We start from the raw sequence: 10,321 nt of genomic DNA, 5'->3' as shown, positions 1-10,321 counted from the left end.
GTGAGCCCGACATGATGGTGAAGTCAACAGATTGACAAAGATTCCGAAGAGTATTTCTCAAACTCTTTTCCCCGAGGATGAAGTGTACCAATTTCTTTCCTTTTAGCTTAATTCGAAGTTTGAGGACTATGATTATACAAACGAAGTAAATGAGTTATTAGAGTCAAGCATTCATTAATTGACCCTACAACAGTTGATGTCTAGTAAATCGATGATCATCCCTCCTCAGATACTACATGGATGATGACCTTCCTCAAGAATCTTTAATACCCACCCACCCCTCGAATTAAAACCACTTCCTTCGAATTAAAATACGCATGCCTTGATGTCATGGTCGCCACCCGCTTATTATTTCTTCACAATTAACCGACGCATCGAAGCTCGCTTAATTAATGTCATTCAACAACATCGCTCGCTATTGATGGTCCCTCGATGACATTAAAGGCATTGAACCTAATGTGTGCACCCATCGTGATACACTGAAGAAAATGCTAAGACGCCAGCGGAACTACAACGCTTAAACCCTACCATGAAAGATGTGGTAACGAGAAGAAGTGTTAAAATTACTAGATGCGTGTATTATTTACCCTATCTCCGATAGTGTTTGGGTGAGTCCGCATTAACGAAGTTCCAAAGAAATCTGGCATTACAGCTCGCAGCGAAATGATAAAGATGAATGCATTTCCGCCAGATCCCCAAGAAATGGCTTAATATGCATCGACTATCGCAAACTTAATGCCGCCACTGTAAGGATCACTTTCCACTTCCATTCATCGATCGATGCTCGAACGCGAAATGGGTCATGCCTATTACGCTTTGATGGTTATTCAGTTATTTTCAGATAGTCATAGATCCCCGCCGATCAAGAAAACAACGCTCACCGGCCCATTTGGAACATTTGCATATAGATCTAACGCTTTTTTCGGCCTTTGCAATGCACCGTACTTTCCAACGCCGTGATGCTTCTATATTTTCAGTTGATATGGTCGAACGGTTTATGGAGGTATTCATGGACGATTTCAATTTATGGAGATTCTTTCGATAGTCTGTTTATCAAATCTTGAAAAGGTCTTTACACGCTAAGAGAAAAACCTTGTTCTTAATTGGGAAAAATGCCATTTCATGGTTACTAAAGGAATAGTTTTAGGACATATCGCTTCAAAGGACGGAATCAAGTAGACAAAGCTAAGATAGAAAAAATTGCTTCACTTCCTATACCAAAACTGCTCGAGACATTCGCGATTCTTAGGACATGTGTTTCTATAGAGATTTATTCAAGATTTCTAAGGTTGCTAGACCTTTAACTAATCTCCCGCTTTAAAGATGCCGCTTTTGATTTCAATTCCCCAGTTGCAAACAAGCCTTTGAGGTATTAAAACCGCGATTAACTACCGCCTCCTATAATTCAACCACCGATTGGTCTAAACCTTTTGAATTAATGTGACGCAGTTTAATTATGCTATTGAGCCGCATTAGGTCAACGCCGGTGAAGATAAGCCGGTTGTCATTTACTACGAAGTAAAACCTTTAATGAAGCTCAACGAACTATACCACCACCGAGAAAGAGTTTCTCCTGCCAGATAATGCTGCTAGATAAGTTTCCTCTTTACCTAGCTGGTTCTCCAACTATTGTCTACACCGACCATGCTGCACTTCGCTATCTATTAGCTTAAAAAAGATGCAAACAAAGGTCGATCCGATGGATTCTCCTTTTGCAAGAGTTTACTCCTCAAATTAGAGATAAAAAGGTATTTTAAAATGTGGTTGCAGACCATTTATCAAGACTTGTCGCTGATGTTGATATCGACATCGAACCTATCTGTGATTCCTTCCGCATGATGAACACTTGTATTTCTATTTTTCGTCCCCTTGGTACCGACATAGTAAATTACTTTAGTTACCGAGGAAGTTCCTTTATCTTGGTCTCAGAATGACCGGAAAAAGTTTTATCCATCGCGGAAATTCTATTTCTCGATGATCCCTACCCTTCAAGCATTGTTCAGATTCAATTAACTGGCCACAGATTCCCGACCGAACACAACGATGTGTTATCCTTCCGCCATGAACAATCTTGTGGTGGTCATTTTAGTGGTAAGAAAACCGCGCCAAGGTTCTACAATGTGGTTTTATTGGCCAACACCGTTTTAGAGATGCACATGAGCATTGCAAAGCATGCAATCGCCGCCAGCTAGGTCGATTACTCAACGCGAATATGATGCCCTTTAAATCCCATTCTAATTGTGGAAATCTTTGATGTATGGGGCATCGACTTCATGGGTCCATTTCCAAATTCTCATGGCTTCCTATACATACTTGTAGAGTTGACTATGTGTCAAAATGGATCGAGGCATTGGCATGTCGCGGGTTAACGATCATAAACGGTAGTTTTGTTTGTAAAAGAAAATATTTTTCTCGATTTGGTGTTCCAAAAGCTATAATTAGTGATGGGGAAAACATTTCGCAATAAAATTTTGAATCATTAGTAAAGAAATATGGAGTCACGCGACAAAGTGGCAACTCCGTGATCATCCTCAAACCGCTGGTCAAGTCGGGTCTCTAATCGAGAAATAAAATCCATTTTGGAAAAATCGTCAATCCATCTAGGAAAGATCGGTTCTACGATTATCCGATGCCTTGTGGGCATACGTAATGCCTTTTAAGACACCTATGTGGATGTCTCCGATCGCTTCGCTTTTGGAAAACCTTTGTCATCCGGCCGGTCAACTTTGAGTAACCGCAGGCCCTCTACGGGCCATCAAAAGCCTCAATTATAACACTAACGCGGGCGGGCTTAAAAGAGAAAATTGCAGCTTAAACGAGTTTTGAGGAAATTCGGAGTGATGCCTATGATCTCTCAAATCCTATAAAGCCAACATGAAAAGAGTGCATGACAAGCACATATTGCTAAAAGAGTTCAAAGTCGGTCAAAAGTTTTGATGTACAACTCAAGATTACACATTTTTCCAGAAAATTAAAACTCGATGGTCCGGTCCTTTCATCGTCATTGGCCACCCCTTATGGGGCTATCTGCGGAAAAACGAAATGATGGTAGCTTTTTAATTCCAAGTAAATGGCCACTTTTAAACATTATCACGAGTTGCGCCTTCCGTGATGTCGAAGAGACTCTTCTCAATGATCCAGCCTACATGCATAATAGATTCACGCGGGTGTATTTCTTTCCATGTATTTAAACAAGGAAAAGTATGCCATTAGGGTAGCCTGCCCCTTCTATTTTCTTTTAAAATCCCCTAGAGTGTGGTTGCAAGCCGAGACCTTAGTCCACAAAAACTCTAATCTTAACCGAAAGTATAAATGTCTTCTCGATAATCGAAAGCAAACGTGCCTCCTCCAAAAAAACAATGGGTACCAAAATTTCAACTCCTTTTTCTCTTCCTTTCTATTCTCTTTCCTCGCTTAACTCCAACTCATCATTTGGTCCAAATCTCACCCATCTCAATTGGTAATGGTCGTAGATTTTTGCTCGAAAGTTTAATTTGTTTAAAAGGACGGGGTGGTGTATGAACCGCCAAACTCCTTTTCGTCTGTGTCTTGATCTTTTATCCAGATGAGCCCAGATAAGGTATATTATTGTCCGACACCAGCCAAAAGGATAAACTTCGCCGTCAGCCCCGCTGTTCCCCACAGTTGGATCCGATTCGCCTTCGAGGATCCGACGTTAAAAGCACTCACATCTCGCCTTGAGGATCCGACGTTAAAAAAGACTCACATTCGCCTCGGGAGGATCCGGGACGCTAAAAGACTCACATTCGCCTTCTGAGGATCCGACGTTAAAAGACTCAACATGTATATACACGCTTTGTTTTATTAGCACCCAAAGATGGTGCCCAAAGAGAGTCGCGGATACGCACCATCGGATATTTCATAGTTCAGACGGGCAATGGATTCCCCTGTGCCAACCCCATTCAGTTTCTATGGATCGCTTCGGGCGGTTTGAGGCTATACCATATGTACTAAGGGTAATATTATTATTAGACCATTGCACATCGGGTCAAGGATGGTACCGGCCCTAAACCCCAGCCCCCAAAACATAAAGGATAAGCCATACCGGGCCGGATCGGGTTCACCCGACGCACATGAAAGTTGCCCGAAAGTTAAGCTGTTTGTGATGTGTTGTTTTATTTGATTTCCGTGTTGTTGACACGCTCTTCCTCGAATTTGTACATTTGTATATAAAGGATAAATAAATAAAACCAAAAAATTGTTAAAAAAAAAAAAAAAAAAAAAAAAAAAAAAAAGATTTTGAATGTGATTTTTCATATTCTAATGGATGGCATTTTTAATAATCGATCGCTTTCGATATCTCATCGGTAAAATTCGAGTTGAAACTAATCAATTTCCAAGTTTGAAGTTTCGGAACATTTCGACATAACAGAATTTCTCAGTAATTCATTTGTATTTGGGCCAAAATTTTGACCTGACCCAAAACCCACGATCCGGCATAAAGCTCCACGCTGGGCACCCACGCCTTTCCCTCTATTTCTTCTTCCACAAAACCGATCTTGGTCCCCCAACATAAACCCTCAAGGCCAGGCCACCTCCACCATCGAATCGACTCACAAGACGCCGGTCAACCTCCACCAAACTCCACCCCTTCCTCCAGAAAGCACCTCCTCCACCTCCTCTTACTATTTGCACTATCAAAATTAATTTAAACCGCCGCGGTATGGCAGCACGTAAGACTAATTACAAACGAGAGAAATTTCAAAATCTATATAATCCCGGATGTTTCACCCATTTTTGACGAGGAAATTGAAAGTAGAAGGGAATATCTTTTGCATCAATCCCACCAATATTCAAGATTTGGTGTTGAAATTTTATAACAATGGAGGTTTCCGGTGACGGTAATTTCGATTACGGCGGATGGATGGAACGCGGAACTCACGCCGAGTTGATTTAATACCGGCAGATACCGATTAACTCGATAGCCCGACTCGCTATTGTCGAGTATCCCACCACGAGGGATTTGATGTTTGACACGCTTCTCGAGGGGAGTACAACAACACCGCTCGAATCAAGGTGGTACCAGCATTCGCCGACGTGAACCAATTAGCGCCACTAATGGTTGGCGACAACGCCATCGAACTTCAAAGACGCCCCCGACGCGGAACAAGACTTTCTTACACCTGCCGTGGATCCTACAGAGAGGAAGCACACTTTATCAGATGGTCCATTTCCTGGCCATATTCTTAATAATCGCCAAACAGTCACCTCTTGCTGCATTTTGTTAATTCCAAATTTTATGCTTAATTTGTGGTTCCAAATTTTACTACTTTCATTGAAACGCGGCTTCGAGAATTTTGGAATTTTTGAGACTTCAGGTTTTGGACCATCGGGGACCAAAGAGCTAGAGATGACATTGAGCATGATAACGCATCTCCTCCGCTTTCACCACCAGATCGCTTTTTAATGAAGATACCATGCACCGAATAAATACTCCTATGGATGCCTTCGAGGAACATGAATTCTAGTACGCTACAGGATGTTTCTTCGCCAGAAGAGATGATTACTCCTGAATGAATTCCAAAGAAGAAATGAAATCGCCAAGGCCAATTCCAGAGAATGATGATGGCTAATCAGAAGAATTCCAAGATCGGCTTTGTTACTATAGGCCACATTCCTGCCTAATAACTCACCAAGTTCGTCGTGGTTTAAGACGAGAAACCCGGTTCATCTTTCGCTAACCTCGAGGATTCCCAAAGTCGCTTTTATTTTCTTTTGGTTTAAAATGACTATGTCATTTTTTTCCCTAATGCATCGATTTTTAGTTTTTAGTGCTAAATTATTATATATCTGGGCTGATTCTCATAATTTTGTATCTCCGCATCGTTTAAATGAGAAATTATTTATGTTATGCTAATATAGTACTTTTCAAAAATATGGAGTTTGCCCCTTGATTCATTGGGCTACTCACAAGCCCAACGGTCAACCCAACGGATCGATCCAAACGGTCACATGCCCAACGGTCGTAAAACCAAGTTATAAATACAACTCTCCTTTCCTCTTTCACTCATTCCCTTCTCTCAATCTTCATAACTTCTTCTTCACAAATTTTCAATTTTTTGACAATAATGGAATAAACTAGAATGGAAAAGGAGCAACGCTGAATGGGCTATCACATTAATTGTGATGACAAGTTGTTTATCATCATTTTTGTCACCATGCATAAACGATGCAAAGATAACTAGATCTATGTAACCGCTTTTTCTTTTTTTTGATTTTCTTTTTGTATATTAGTATGGTGTGTTAAATAATTCTCACACATTTGTAATGGGTTAATGATTAAATGGAGAAGTTCCAGATAATTAGTTGTGGTCTATTAGTTGTCTTTTTCGCCTCTAATATATATATATATATATAATAATATTTCATAAAAAAAAATATATATAAAAAAAAAAAAATAAAAAAAAATAATAATAATAATAATAATAAAATATATATATATATAATATAATAATAATAAGTAAATAAATAAGCAAACCATAACAACGAAAGGCCATCCAAAAATTCAACAAAATCATTAATGGATACAAATGGTGTTCAGAGAAAATCACGCACGCTACAAGGTACACATAACACTTGTCACAGATGCAGCTCGATTATTCTATCCATATTCTATTACCGAAGTTATGATCATCAATTCGAAATTACGTAAGTTTAACTACCCCTGCGGAAACTTTCCTCCGTGATTTTCTAAACATTCAACAATCTCATTAATTATATTTGATATCCGACATGACAAAGACTTCATGCAGGATCCCCTATGATGCCGCTCATAATCACATGGGTCATTAACTACACTTGACTCCAGATTGGCTATAAATCTCTTCTTTTAAGCCATTCTTATTCATACAATTTTCACTATCCTTCCCCTGTAAAATGGCTCAACCAAGAAAAAATAACAACAGAGAAAGACTACCTAAAACTTTCAAGACGGCCGCTTTCTCCTTATTTTGACACTGAAATCATACGCCGAGGATGGACTTCTTCTATATCATTCAAAGCCTTTTATTCACTTAGAATTGGTTTTGATGTTCTAATAATTTAGCGGCTATGAAGATGGAAAATTCTACTTCAATGCCTATGGACAACGACATTGAATTGAATAAGGAAATGATCTCCTACATACTTCAAATTCCAATAAATACCTGTGAGTCCCTTTGTTCAAGAATCATCATTTGATTCAAGAAAAACTTTACTACGAGCCGCATCAGATCTCATGGCGAAACTCAAGATACACATCACATCGTTTTTCAACGCTTTTGAAACAGAATCAACGGTCAGGCTCCACCGGTCGGGACATAATGTGGTAGGTACATCACACCAAACAGAAGTCACAAAGCCTCAAATTCACCTACTTTGGATTTTGCAAACTCAAAGAGATGATTTTTGTCTAATCCAACACCTCCGAACGTAATCACCAAGAAAACAAGAACGTCAAGAACTTCTACCCACTTTAGTAACGCTAGACATGATGCTACAAGTTATCCAAAAATTTCTCCGAGACACCACTTCAAAAGCATATATAAAGGTACTCCAAACAGACTACTCCGTTGGTTTTGGACACCGATACTCGATAAAATGAAGCAGAACAACCTAAGCTCAAACCTCGACCATTTATTTGATGAAAATGCCATGGTGAATATTATTAATCCCATGGAAGGCATTAAACTTCTTCATCGGTTTGAGGGAATTACACGCACGTAATATCATCATCACAACTCTTCGTGATTTTAAGATCGCTAAGCAACTCATGATGGAATGTGAAGAGATCTTGAAACTCATTCTCAATCCTTGCAAAATCACGCTTCCTAATGGAAAATCAAACTGCATCGGGCCAGCCAAGGGACATTCAGATGCATCTCGCCAACAAATAGAAGACCTAAAACAACCCGGTGCAAAATATGCATCTCCTAGATCAATATCGTAATCCATGATATTACTAAGTCAATAAGTATATAATCATATATGTTATTACGCTTTTTCCGCCGCATCTATGTATTTTATCTTATCCTTTTGTTTTATTTTGTATGAAATGCTTAGTAGGATTGTCATCATTTCCATTGTGACTAATATAATTTTAACATGTGCTGTGAGGTCTATTTTCTTACATACTCATTTTTCCATCCATCCAATACCTAGTTTAGTTTATTACTTCATCCACTATGGCATCTTCATCAAACACAAGATCTTCATCATCCATGGTCCCTCCCAAACTCATTCCCCGAAAGTTATCCTTTCAGTCTATGATGGATTCCAATGCCTATGGCCATCTCTTCCATGATTACATCACAAACATCGGGTGGTCTTCCTAATTCTTCAACCCTAATTCAAACTTATTCTCCTAGTTTCACGCGAGATACTTTTATGCTAATATGGATGACACACCAAAGATTCAACCATGCGCATGGTTTCTACTTAGACGGATTCACAACTGAAAGTTGGTGACACACCCTCATATCTTTTCTGAACAACAACTTTGCTCTATCTTTGGACCTCCCATATCACTTAACCACCGTGATCTTGGCAAACATCTTCATAATTTTACCGCCTTTCAAAGGGCAAGCTGCTCATGATTTTTATGGTGATGGTCTTGAGATCAAACGGAAGGAGATGGCTATGTGCCATGGCTAAACATCACCATTCCATTAGCAAGCATGACCATGAACATGGGACCTGCCATGTTATTTGTAATCCTAAACATTATGGGAGATTGGCATTTTTCTACCGCCAATGAGGTCGCCATATCTTGTATTCGCACTAGCTCAGTGGTCATGCATTATTTAACATTTTAGGTCAGGTTAATTCCAGCCAAAACGAGCTCGCGACTTTTCGTGATAAGTATATACTTTTACCACCGCCGAATTTAATCATGAAGACACATTTCCCACGCTTTGCGCCTACTTTTCATGATCGGCCTGGCGCGGATTCCATGCGGCCCAAAGAAACGTAATCATTCGCCATCGAGGTTTCGCTAATGGAAGGCCCCGCCGACACTGAGGCATGTTCGATGTTACCCCAAAGGATCTAAAAGATGAAGACCAATTTGAGAGAATCCCCGAGACAAAGAATGGGCAAATTTCATGTGACTATTATCTATCATGGATGCTAAGGAAATGCATTTCTTTAAAGAGGACGCCAGACTCACGCCCTGCCGGATGGTAAACTTGAGTTTGCCATTGTACATATATCTAGTTAAACCTTTGTTTTGTGTGCTATTGTTTTTCATGTTTCATATGCCGTGGTTTATTATATCGTAGTGCTATGTTTAGTGTGCTATCAACATTTTCTTTGTTCTTTTCAATAATATATTATGATCTCCAACCTCTCGTTCCAGAAATCTAGCCCTAATTTTGCTCACCGGTTCTCGCAAGATTTCTTTAATTATCGATCCTTCGGCGACTAAGCATCATTCCTTTTAGTGCTTTAAACCTATAAGAAGAATTAGGCATCTTGTAGCCTATATAGTTTTTATTTTCATATTAATAATTGTACTTAAAGGATAAAGTCTTGTTTCCTTTCAATGATGAAAATTGTCTAGAAATCTCACATTAGTATCCTAATCTAGATTTGTTTTAAGAAATTTTAGATAATAATGCACGCTAATAGTTTTATACATCTTTCATGAATATTCATGTAATCGAGTATCATTGATTGTACATAGCAAAGAAGTTTCTCGAAACAACGTTAGTTACTTAAACTATAAATCCTCGCGGAGAATCTAACCAAAAGCCTTGATATGAGTGATTTGTGTGTGATGACACAGAGGAGTAGTTTTTCCGATTAGAGGAAATTACGATCTACTTACTTGATCACCAATTCAACCTTAGGCGTAGAATTTAGGCCTTCTTTGGACTCCATAGCAAAAATTCTACCTGTTACAAATATTACCGCTTAGTCACTCCATCGAATCCTTTTCATCAAACCTTTCACTTTCACCAAAAAAATTCCTTTTTACCCATCTATTAAACCAAATAAAAGAACCTACCTAAGTGATTTATATGAGAAATGTAGATGAAATGGAAAAGAATAAAAGAAAGACTTGTCCCAAATATAAGTCAGCTTACTTGCTAGTGAAAAGGAAAATCAGGAATCATGTTCCTCCTTATAAAAACTTTAGTATCAAGAGTTTTAAGAACAAGGTTGAAAACTCATTAGGAAGAAGGAAAGGAAAAAGGATTTCTAGTATAAATATATGAAGACCCTATTCTCTCATACTCAGAATTTTGATTATCCATTTCCATTTTCTGTACACTCATCACCTAAGCCCCACAATACCTAATAAAGACTTCTTCTACCAATT

This window comes from Coptis chinensis, unplaced genomic scaffold (genome assembly GCF_015680905.1).
Source record: "Coptis chinensis isolate HL-2020 unplaced genomic scaffold, ASM1568090v1 utg9285_pilon_pilon, whole genome shotgun sequence".
In the NCBI taxonomy this organism is placed as follows: domain Eukaryota; kingdom Viridiplantae; phylum Streptophyta; class Magnoliopsida; order Ranunculales; family Ranunculaceae; genus Coptis; species Coptis chinensis.
This window is presented reverse-complemented; position numbering follows the sequence as displayed.